The following is a 12500-nucleotide window of genomic DNA, read 5'->3' as shown; positions in this document are numbered from 1 at the left end:
CTCCTACGCAGGAACCACCACCACCACCACCGCCGCCATGGACCCACTATAGCGCGCTCCTTCAACCTTGACTTTGGAAACGTGGGCGACATTCTCCGCTTTGCCTTTTTCGCTCTAGTGACAGTCTGGCTCCGGCCCGCCCTCCCTGCGACCTCCAGCCCGGGGAGGAAGCGATGTGTGGCCAAGGAAGGAGGGAAGGAAGGCAGGCGTGTGCTGCGGTACGTGGTGCAAGACGAGGCCGTGTGTAGAGGTCAGAACGTTCGCTCGCTAACCTCCATCCGCCGCCGCTGCTGCCGCTCAGCTCAACACAACCCCACCGCCTCGGCTGATGACTTGAATGACGATGATGCTACACCCAACACTCCTCACACTTAGAAAAGACCCTGGTGAAGTCTTCTCGCGTGTTCCCTCAAGGGTGAAGCAGTGACGGCCTACGATCCTACTACGGAATGCTGAAAGAGAGATACCAACCCTACGGAACTCCTGTCTCTCAACTTGTTTCTGAATGCGATGATGGTCCAGAGAACATCTCTCATGCTTAGAAAAGGTCCGGGTGGTATCTTCTCACACATTCCCTCAAGGGTGAAACAGCGACGGACACCAACCACGCGAAACACCTGCCCTTAAACCGCTTCCAAACACCACGATGCACCAGTTAACCTTCCTCATGCTTGCAACACACCTTGGTAGTTCCTTCTCACGTAGTCCTTCAGCGGTAATACAATGAAACACTAACACCAGGGAACTCCTTACAGTCAATACTGCTTCATACAGTCAACTTGCTTCATACAATGATGCTACAGCGAACCTTCCTCGTGCTTAGAACAGACCCTGGTGGTGTCTTCTCACATATCTCCTCAAAGCTGAGGCATTGAAAGACTACAAGACCTCCACGGAAGGCTTAACACATCTCCATTGCTTCCGTCAACACACACACACACCACACACACATCCCATCGCGAGAGGAGGATGCGAGAGCGGGAGTTTGTTTCCTGTCCGTTCAAGGTCATGGCCGTGCGAGCGAGCGAGCTGGTGGGTATAGCAACCTTCCCTTGACGGCGGTGGCTTAGCATGCACGGAGTTAATACCTAGACCTGAACAGCAGCATGTATGATTCCAACTTGACGTCACTTCCTAGAGATGAACGCTCGGTGCTTTGGGGGTAGCTGGAGCGGGGTGGAGCGGGTGGGTGGGGTGGAGTGGCCTTAACTTTAGCTTTGGTTGGGCGGTGAAGCAAATCTACACACAGACATAATCATGGCTGCTGCGCGCTCTATCATGACCACTCTACCATGCCTTCCACCTCCACCAAGACCGCTGCTGGCCCGTATCCGTGACCTCCACCGCACACGGGCATACATACACATAAAACACGGCAGTTCCCACGAGTTACACGGGACGGTAAGGGGCCGAGGAGCCAGAATGCGGAGAAGAGCTGAGTGTCAAGGCGAGCGGGATGGAAGCAGGGAGAGAAACGCCGGGACTGGGAGGGTGGTCGTCTGGTCGCTAATGTCATGCAGTCCCGCCGTCTCTCACCTTCTCCCCTCACCTTAGACCTCTCCCCAACCTTCTCCCTCATAGCCTCTCCCCCGCAAGGACACACACACACACACACACACACACACACACACACACGACTCATGTTCTTGTCCATCTCTCACCGTTAATACTTGCTCACCTCACTCAGACACTCACTCATACCTCACAATTTCAGCCACGCCTACCCCTCGCCAGAACTAAGCTATTATTAATACACAGAAGGACAACGTGTGCATGCGGTAAGATGTGTGGTAAGAGTTTTCCAGTTTCTCTTTTTTTGTTCTGTTACCTGGAATAACTCTAATCATTTTGTTTTACGTGTAACAGTGATATTATTGCATCTTTAATTAAAACTATCCCGGTGAGATGTTTGGAATTCTTGTGTATATTAATGATTTGATATACTTATTGTAATTTTTCTTTTGCTTATTAGTGAAGGAATGTTAGGGTAATACATACTTTGTTTTTGCAAGTTTTGGAGAGAGAGAGAGAGAGAGAGAGAGAGAGAGAGAGAGAGAGAGAGAGAGAGAGAGAGAGAGAGAGAGAGAGAGAGAGAGAGAGAGAGAGAGAGAGAGAGAGAGAGAGAGAGACGATAGAAATCAAACAAATATTAAACCAAGTCTAAAATTAAATGGAGTAAAAAAAAACGAAAAAAAATAAAAATTAATCAAAATCTGAAACACACACACACACACACACACACACACACACACACACACACACACACACAATAACAATAACACGCAGCAAAACCTGACAACAAACACAATGCCACGTATGTAATTCTGCCCTTGTAATAATTCCTGCCGTGTCCTTCGAGAGAGAGAGAGAGAGAGAGAGAGAGAGAGAGAGAGAGAGAGAGAGAGAGAGAGAGAGAGAGAGAGAGAGAGAGAGAGAGAGAGAGAGAGAGAGATCTACATAAGCAAGAATAAAAAAAATAAAAAATCAAGAATAAGAACAGGAATAAGAAATAAAACGAGAGAGAGAGAGAGAGAGAGAGAGAGAGAGAGAGAGAGAGAGAGAGAGAGAGAGAGAGAGAGAGAGAGAGAGAGAGAGAGAGAGAGAGAAACTAGGAAGGAAAACGTACGTAATTCTTCGTCACGCCGAGAGAGAGAGAGAGAGAGAGAGAGAGAGAGAGAGAGAGAGAGAGAGAGAGAGAGAGAGAGAGAGAGAGAGAGAGAGAGACTAATATATATATAACTTCCACGGCTGCGTCCTTCCTCTCCTGAAGGCAAGGCTTCCTCTAATTACTTACAGACCACGAAGGCACTAATAAATAAAAATAAATAGATAAAAAAATAAATATAAGTGAAAGTCAGTTTATTTTGAAGGAGAGAGAGAGAGAGAGAGAGAGAGAGAGAGAGAGAGAGAGAGAGAGAGAGAGAGAGAGAGAGAGAGAGAGAGAGAGAGAGAGAGAACGAATGGGGGCATGAAGAACGTTACGTGTGTGTGTGTGTGTGTGTGTGTGTGTGTGTGTGTGTGTGTGTGTGTGTGTGTGTGTGTGTGTGTGTGTGTAGACTCACTAACACACGCATCCACGCACGCAGTTCCTTCGTACGTCGATCACAAACATAACGGCTCTCTCTCTCTCTCTCTCTCTCTCTCTGTCTCTCTCTCTCTCTCTCTCTCAGTAGCAGTAGAGAGAGAGAGAGAGAGAGAGAGAGAGAGAGAGAGAGAGAGAGAGAGAGAGAGAGAGAGAGAGAGAGAGAGAGAGAGAGAGTAGCAACAACAGGAAAGAAAAGAACAACATAAAAATAGAGACCATCCTGTTTAACGCTAACAACCACCCTCTCTCTCTCTCTCTCTCTCTCTCTCTCTCTCTCTCTCTCTCTCTCTCTCTCTCTCTCTCTCACTGAATCGAAAAATCTAATCTCAATCTTTGTTCAAACATAACCCACATCATCACTACAACAACAACAACAACTACTACTACTACTACTACTACCACCACCACCACCACCACCAGTCCTATCTCTTATAGTATCTCAATATACATATACATTTCAAACTCTTCCCATCCTCTCCCTCCTCCTACTCACAGTTATCTCCATCATCATTTCCTATTCTCTATCTTACACATGACTCACACAAAGGGGGGAGGTAATATACAGCTGCAGTACATCTCTTGTCCTTCGTTTGCATTCGTTTGTGTTACCGCTACTAGTTCCCGCCTTCCCTTAACCTCTCTCTCTCTCTCTCTCTCTCTCTCTCTCTCTCTCTCTCTCTCTCTCTCTCTCTCTCTCTCTCTCTCCTTCCCTCACCTCGTAACCTGTGTCATTGTTTCCCATAGTAAGTAATGCCTTGGTTCAGCTAATAACAAGTGTCTCCTATAGAATTTACTGAAGGTTTGTTTGTGTGCGTGTTGGGGTGATGCTCTCTCTCTCTCTCTCTCTCTCTCTCTCTCTCTCTCTCTCTCTGGAAGTCAGTCGCAACTCTACTGACTTCATAAACTTGTTAATCTCGCTGTCTCTCTAGATTGAGGCTGAGAGAGAGAGAGAGAGAGAGAGAGAGAGAGAGAGAGAGAGAGAGAGAGAGTGTAACCAGCGACATTGGGCAAGGACACTACGTAGAACACACACACACACGCACACACACACACACCTGCCCCCTTCTCTTCATCCCACACAAACCACCTCCATCCTCTCTCTCTCTCTCTCTCTCTCTCTCTGAACCACCCACGGCACGGAACACACACACACACACACACATACACACACGGTATCGACACAATAAAGGCTTCCATTATTTAGCTGAACTGGCACCTTTCTCGGCCTATTCCCAAGCCTATACACAGCCTAACTTTTTTTTTCTCTCTATATATTTGTTTTTCTACCGGCAATCCTTGTGAAATCAACCTAGATACTACGACTATTACTTTTACTACTCTGTTCACCTGTATCTGTCTGTCCACCTTATACTTTCAATATTCTTACAAAAACAATCCTTTCCTCTTTTTCCTTACTAGATAATTATAATACACAAATAGGGGAAAGTACACGCACACTCATTATAAAAGTTCCCAAGCAGTTAAATGAATCTGACGGTAAAACGCAGATAAACTGAAGAGGAGAGGTACACGGAGAATATTTGCTAACCCTCACACCCTAACAAACTAGATCCTTCGTTATGTACATGCATAGAAAACGTGAAATAAACATAGAAAACGTGAAATAAACTGAGACATGAAATAGTACTGTAACTTCTGCTTCTTCTTCTTTTAACGTTTCCCTTGAGTGAGAAGTTGGCGCTATTTATTTAATTATTATTATTATATATTTTTTTTAATGCGTCCTTCCTCTCCTGAAGGCAAGGCTTCCTCTAATTACTTACAGACCACGAAGGCAATAATAAATATAATAAACAGATAAAAAAAAACATTTAAAAGGAAAAGGAGAGAAGTAAAAATAAAAATAAATAATAATAATAATAATAAAAAGGCATACTAAGGTTCCAGTCTACAAAAAGTGAAAAACGATCTAAAAAAATAAATAAAAAAATGGAGTATGTGCTGAAACCCCCTTCAAAGCTCAGGTTGCGGGAGGGAGGAAGCAGATGCAAGCAGAGAGTTCCGGCGTTTACCAGAGTTTGCGAGACACCTCCGGTTCTTGATGTCTCTTGCATCTCCACTGACTCCCATCCATTTTAATTAACTGACCCCAAACATCAAACATAACAATAAGTAACAAGGAGACAAAAGCATGTAGGTGGGCTGCAATGTACGAAAGATTTCAATAAAACTAATTACATAACTGACTCCAATAAATAAATAAAAAAAACTGATAAATAACAAAAAGATATAAAAACGAAGAAAAAAATGTCTATCTAACCTAACAAGCGTAACCTAAAACACCAGCAAAGCAAACTAATTAATATCTAACCCCACAATATTTACACACCCACAGGTAACTTCCATAGCAGGTAGTGAGGGAGAGAGTGACTTTTTTTTTGGAAGGCCTCATCTAGACCTATGACACTTCAATTTTATTTTTTCTATTCCTAGGCTGATATTCAACAGCTATGTAACTTATAAAAGGGCAGCATTCTTCAGATTAATTACTGTACATGTACGTATATCAGTAAAAAGTGGTAGTGGTGGTGGTGGTGGTGGTGGTGCTGGTAATAGTAGTAGCAGTAGCAGTAGTAGTAGTAGTAGTAGTAGTAGTAGTAGTAGTAGTAGTAGTAGTAGTTGTTTTAGGGTCACTCTCTCTCTCTCTCTCTCTCTCTCTCTCTCTCTCTCTCTCTCTCTCTCTCTCTCTCTCTCTCTCTCTCTCTCTTTCTACTAAACCATCTCTTAATTAACGAATACAAGAATGAACGAAAAAAATAAATAAAGCTCTTGACATTATGAAGATTTTTTTAAAGACAAGAATAGGATTTTGAGTTAAGTCTCTCTCTCTCTCTCTCTCTCTCTCTCTCTCTCTCTCTCTCTCTCTCTCTCTCTCTCTCTCTCTCTCTCATGTAAAGCAGTGGCGCCGCTCCCTCGTAACAGGCCCACTAATGCAACTTGGGGCCCCATCAAGTCAGATCATCAATTGCATACGAGGACATGGAGAGAGAGAGAGAGAGAGAGAGAGAGAGAGAGAGAGAGAGAGAGAGAGAGAGAGAGAGAGAGAGAGACGACCTAATCCCCCTTCCTTCCCTTTCACTTTTCCTTCTACATCTCTATTATTATTCCTTTACCTTCCGTTTTCTCTTTTCATGTTTCTCTCTCTCTCTCTCTCTCTCTCTCTCTCTCTCTCTCTCTCTCTCTCTCTCTCTCTCTCTCTCTCTCTCTCTCTCTCTCTCTCTCGTTTATTGTTATTGCCACTGTTTATCTTTCCTTTCCCTTCCCTCTCCTTCATTCACTCTTATTCACCTATCTGTCTTTTCTTTGTTTCTTTCCTATCTCCCTCTTTCTCTCTTCTTTTGTCTTTTATATATCACTATTATTCTCACTAATTATCTTTCTTTCCTCTCCTCCTTCCTTGATTTTTACCTTTCTATCATTCCCGTCCTTTCATCTTCCCTTCTTTTCCTCCCTCTCCTTTTCTTTACATACTCTCCTCATTCCTTCCTTCCTTCCTCTCTCATTCACTTCCTTTGTCTTTCCATTCTTTCCGTTTCGTTTCTTCCTATTTCTCTCTTTCCTTCTCTTCACGTACAATATTACAACCACCTTCTATCCTTTCCTCCTCCTTTTTCTCTCTACATCCTCTCTCTCTCTCTCTCTCTCTCTCTCTCTCTCTCTCTCTCTCTCTCTCTCTCTCTCTCTCTCTCTCTCTCTCTCTCTTCATTCACTTCCCTTCCTGTTCCATATTTTTTTCCTTTTCGTATCCTTCCTATCTCCCTCTTTCCTCTCCTTCCCCTCACCCCCCCCCCTCTTCCTTCCTGTCATGCACCATCACCACCTCCATCAGTGCATTGAAATTTCCCCCTTTCCCATCCCTCCTCCTCCTCTTCCTCCTCCTCTTTTTGGTGCATTATACTAAAGACTTCCATTAATGCCTCGATTCTTATGGAAGAGAGGGAGCCACGCCTCTTCCTTGATCACCTGAGAGGAAAGGAAAGGGGAAGGGTTGAAAATGTTAGTTGGTGATTCAGGCTGTTTCTATCTGTGTCTGTTTGTTTGTCTGTTTGTGTGTTATCTAGCTCGTTATCTATCTTTATTTATCTATCTGTCTGTCTATCTATTTCTATCTATCCATTTGTTTATTTTTATCTCTGAATCTCTGTTTTATCTACCTGTCTATCTCTCTATGTCTATCTATTTCTTTATTGTTTTCCATCTATCTATCTATCTATCTATCTAACTGTATGTCTGTCTGTCTCTATTTATCTATTGTTGTTGCAGTTATCATTTTCTATCATACTGTCTTTTTTTTTTGCTATTCATATACCTGTTTATCTTTACCTGTTCTTAGTTGCTGGTATTTAAGCATCGAATAAGCACTAAGATGAAAGGAAAGAGGGATAAATGGAATGAATGAAGGAAGGAAGGAAGGAAGGAAGGAAGGAAGGAAGGAATGAAAGAAGGAAGTTAAAAGGTGAAGGAAAAAAGCAGAACATTGAAAATAAAATCGATACAAGGAATAAACGAGAGAGAGAGAGAGAGAGAGAGAGAGAGAGAGAGAGAGAGAGAGAGAGAGAGAGAGAGAGAGAGAGAGAGAGAGAGAGAGAGAGAGAGAGCAGCTTTCTTTAATAAACAGGCTTTCCTACCAGAGTTCCTTCAGTAATCCTTGAACTATATACAGCTTAGGTTACCGCGTCGATTATAAACACTGCCAAGAATAATTGTACGATAACTTGATTGCATAAGTACGATGTTTTCTCCGTAATCCCGTACGGTACCCGCATCATTTTAGTAAGATATTGCATCGTTCTAAAAGGTATTACATTCTTGTTATTAATGCTACTTTTTCGAATGAAGTGATACTAAGCCAGTGACTTCAAATATATATATATATATATAATGTACCTGAGATTAGTGTAATAAACAAGAGTGCTTTGATGATGTTTTAATGGTGTTTGATAAGGGTTTGAAAACTTGATTCACGTTCCCTCGTCTATATTTATTTTTTTATTATTACTATTATTATGTTTTACTTGTCTGAGATACCTGGAAAAAAAATAAATAAAAAAAAAATAAGGGAAAAAGTTCTCCTCCTCAGTTTTCTTCGCATATTTAGGAATTAAGTATATGGTTTTGTTCTTTTATCATAGCCTATATGGAATTAAAATATAATCCTTTTTTTTTTACCTTGTATGGAATCAAATACTCTTTTTCTTAATCATATACCTTCTTTTACACCTTTCTTCATTATTTTTTGGTTTTATTATATATATATTTTTTTAAGTTGCCATCAATATGAAACGAAAACGATTCCAATTCTCCTTATTAACGAAGCATAAAAAGTTCAAATTCGCCTTCTTAATCTCAGCACCCAAATGAAGGATCAGAATTCTATCAGGTGTTTATTAAGTAGCGTGCAATAACGGTTCCAACTCTCCTTGATAACAATAATAAAGGTTCGCGCCCTTGTTATTCTCCGCTGTCTATCACTAACGTGTTCTGAAGGATCAAATTCTTCTTCACAACAAAAAATAAAGGTTTAGATTCTCTTTCAAAACAAAAAGAGACAAGAATCCCCCCCTTTATAACAACAACATCCAAATCCCCTTCCGTGGCAATAAAACGATTAAAACTTTTTGTCATACCGAAAATAAAAGGCTTGAGATCCTCCTTCATGACAACAGTTTCAGAATTCTCCTTGATAACAATAATACAGATTCAAATCGTCCAACATTGAAGAAAAAAATAAATCCTTCATAACAAAGATTCTGATTCTCCGTAACAAAATAAATACAGAAAATAATAATAATAATAATAATAATAATAATAATAATAATAATAATAATAATAATAATAATAATAGTAATAATGAACTGACGAAAAACCTAAATAAAAAAAACATTAATAAAAAAAAGCACTTCCGTTCAACAAAATGCAATAAATAAATAAACAAATAAATAAATAAATAATAATAATAACAATAGTAATAATGAACAGACGAAATACATAAATAGAAAAAATAAAAAAGCAGTTTCATTCATAACACAAAGATTCAGATTCTCATAACTAAGTAAATAAAATAATAATAATAATAATAAAGTAATAACGAAAAAAAACCAATCCGTAAATAGAAAAAAAATAGTTCATAACATTCAAATTCTCCCTAATAATAATAATAATATTAATAATAATAACAACAAAAACAAAAACAACAACAATAATAAACAAGCAAATTAAATAAGTAAATAAATAAAAGTACCTAGATAGCCTACATAAAACAACAAGCAAGTAAAGGTTCCAATATTTCTCGGTAGTACTGGCAAGGGCTCCAGTTCGCCTTGCCAGTGTGCGGCGTCCTCGCGAGTTCAGGGTTGCGCTAAGGCCTCGTGTAAGAAGTCAGGATCTGCTTGGTATAGGATCTCGCTGTCATTTACTACCAGTATAAAGAAGTTTCAGATCCGCCTTGTTATCTCCTATGTGACATTATCGTACACGGTTACACGGGACGAGGTGGTGGTGGTGGTAGTGGTGGTGGTGGTAGAGGAAGGGTTATGGAGTACACCTTCAAACTTGTTTCTCTCTCTCTCTCTCTCTCTCTCTCTCTCTCTCTCTCTCTCTCTCTCTCTCTCTCTCTCTCTCTCTCTCTTACATACCTTCAATACATCAAATAAACTGGCGAATAAATGAATAAATAAACCAGTAAAATTGACTTAAGTAACAACAACAACAACAACAACAACAACAACAACAATAATAATAATAATAATAATCATAATAATAATAATAATAATAATAATAATAATAATCAGTAACAACAACAATAATAACAGCAGCACCAGTACTAAGAGTAGTCGTATTATTATTATTAGTAGTAGTAGTAGTAGTAATAGTAGTAGTAGTAGTAGTAGTAGTAGTAGTAGAAGTAGTAGAAGTAGTAGTAGTAAATAACAATGACATCTTATTTAAACTACACTATTTTCCTTCCGTTGTGTGTGTGTGTGTGTGTGTGTGTGTGTGTGTGTGTGTGTGTGTGTGTGTGTGTGTGTGTGTGTGCGCGCGCGCGTTACCAGGCGGGGAGGGAAAAAAGAGGGATTTCCAGCGCTTTGTAAATCCCCAAGCTATTTTTATCCCTTTATCTTCTCCCCATCTCCCCATGCACACATTTCCCCTCTTCCTTATCTCCCTACCACCCTTACAAACATAATCTCCCCATACACTCCTCCCCTTCCTCCCCATCACCCATTAAAAGCATGTCTCCTCTACATTCTCATCTCCCCATCTCCCTAAGCAGTCCTGACCTCCCCCACCTTCATCATACTCCCCATTTTAACCTCCCAGGCTCCCACACGCAATAATCTCCCCAATTTAGTCTACTCAAGCACTTTCTTTCCCTCCACATACCCTCATCTCCTTTACTTTGCCTCCCAAAGGACTTAATCTCCCCAATTCTGGTCTCCCTAACACTTTATTCCTCCTCATCTAATCACTTTCTTTTCCTCCCCATATGCGCATCTTCTTTACTTAATCTCCCCAGCTGGCTTTCTTCCTTTCATCGTCTCCCCAAGGACTTACCTCCCCATTCTAGTCTCCTAAGTTTTATCTCCTTACTCTAATCTCCCAACCACACTTCGCAATCTCCTAGTCTCCCATAAACACTAATCTCCCCCTACTCTTTCACCCTGACCTTCTAGACTCCCATAGACACTTCTCCCCTTTCTAATCTCCCAACTGTTTCCATGACCTCACATCCTGCCCACATACACTAACTAACCTTCCCTAACCTGATCCCTCTCCTCCCCCCCCCCCCACACACACACACGACCTTCCTTTACTTATCCTCATAACTTTCCCTAACTCCATCTCTTCCCGAAGCAAATTAACCTCCTTAGCTTAACCTGCCAATAACCTCATCTCCCCACAAACACACACTAATAACCTCCCAGTGACTCCACCTCCTCCCCCAAGCACTTACCTCAATTTCTAAGCTTTTCAATAACCTAATCTCAACAAACACTCCTTCTTTCAATTTTTTCCTTCTGCTCTTACCTCCGCCAACCCACCCAGACACTCAGCCAGCCATACACGAACTCTCTCTCTCTCTCTCTCTCTCTCCTCCGTCTTCCTCTCCACCCTCCCCCGGCAGCCCACGCGTCCCTCCCAGCAGCCAGGGTTGTAATGTGGTGTTATTGAGCCAGTAATGGTTCGTGATCTGAAGCCACGCCGCCAGCAGGAAGGTTTTATCTGGGGTCTTTAATCCTTCTCCTGGTGTGTTGCTGATATTGTGTTTATCTTTATGGCTTTCTTTCTGTTCGTTCGTCAGTGTGTGTGTGTGTGTGTGTGTGTGTGTGTGTGTGTGTGTGTGTGTGTACGAAAGGAGAGAAGGTTAGCACTCCCCTTGATAAGGATGGACAACACATATAATGTCAAGGCACTGTCGCTCTGGTTAATATATGTGTGTGTGTGTGTGTGTGTGTGTGTGTGTGTGTGTGTGTGTGTGTGTTTTTCCGTCTTTCTTCTGTTAAATTGTTGCTATTGTTACTACTACTTCTTGTTTTCTGTTTTTTTTTCTTTTTTTTCTCTCTCTCCTTTTCTTTTCTATTATTGATGTTATCTTTATGGTTCTTTCTTCTTGTTTGTTCGTCTTTTTTTTTTTTTTTGTTCGTTATATTTCTGGCAATGCTTCTACTTTTTTTTACTTCTTCTCTGGTTATCTCTCTTTCCCCTTCTTTTCATTATATTATTAGTCTTATCTTTATGGTTCTCTTTCTGTTCGTTCGTCTCTCTCTCTCTCTCTCTCTCTCTCTCTCTCTCTCTCTCTCTCTCTCTCTCTCTCTCGTTATATTTCTGGTACTGCTACTTCTTTTTTTTCTTTTCTATCTTTTATCTTCTTTTCTTCTTATTATTACTCTTATTCTTGTGGTTCTTTCCGTTCATTCTTTTTTTTTTCGTTCTTCTGTTTTATTATTCTTATTGCTACTTCTCATTCTCTGATTATCTTTCTTTTTCCTCCCCCCATCTTTTTCTAACTTTTTTCCTGCTCCTTTGTCTATCACAGTTTTCTCTCACTCCTCCTCATCATCATCATCTTCTTATCTTCTTGTTTTCGTTCTTGTTCTCCTCCTCCTCCTCCTCCTCCTTTACTTCATTTTAATATTTTTTCCTCCTTTAACACTTTTTTTTGTCTTTCTTCTCTATCTACTACCTCCATCTCCACCTCCTCCTCCTCCTCCTCCTTGGTTCCTTCTTCCTCAATTTATTATCTCTTCTTCCTTCTCTTACAGTTGATAACCTCTCTCTCTCCCTCTCTCTCTCTCTCTCTCTCTCTCTCTCTCTCTCTCTCTCTCTCTCTCTCTCTCTCTCTCTCTCTCATTCGCTTCTATCTCCTCCTCTTTCTCGTTCCTTCATTTTCATC

The 12500-nt window shown here is 41.0% G+C and overlaps 1 protein-coding gene and 1 non-coding gene across 7 annotated transcripts in view; one reads left to right on the top strand and one right to left on the bottom strand.

Moving 5' to 3' along the window:
- The window catches only part of LOC135115307 (protein FAM43A-like), a 64601-nt gene that overhangs the window by 48326 nt on the left and 3775 nt on the right, over positions 1-12500 (bottom strand). The window lies entirely within an intron of this gene.
- Positions 11448-11544, top strand: LOC135115807 (U6atac minor spliceosomal RNA). The gene has a single exon (XR_010276064.1). It is a non-coding gene; the product is annotated as a U6atac minor spliceosomal RNA (small nuclear RNA).

Source organism: Scylla paramamosain, chromosome 29 (assembly GCF_035594125.1).
Source record: "Scylla paramamosain isolate STU-SP2022 chromosome 29, ASM3559412v1, whole genome shotgun sequence".
Taxonomy (NCBI): Eukaryota; Metazoa; Arthropoda; class Malacostraca; order Decapoda; family Portunidae; genus Scylla; species Scylla paramamosain.
This window is presented reverse-complemented; position numbering and strand designations above follow the sequence as displayed.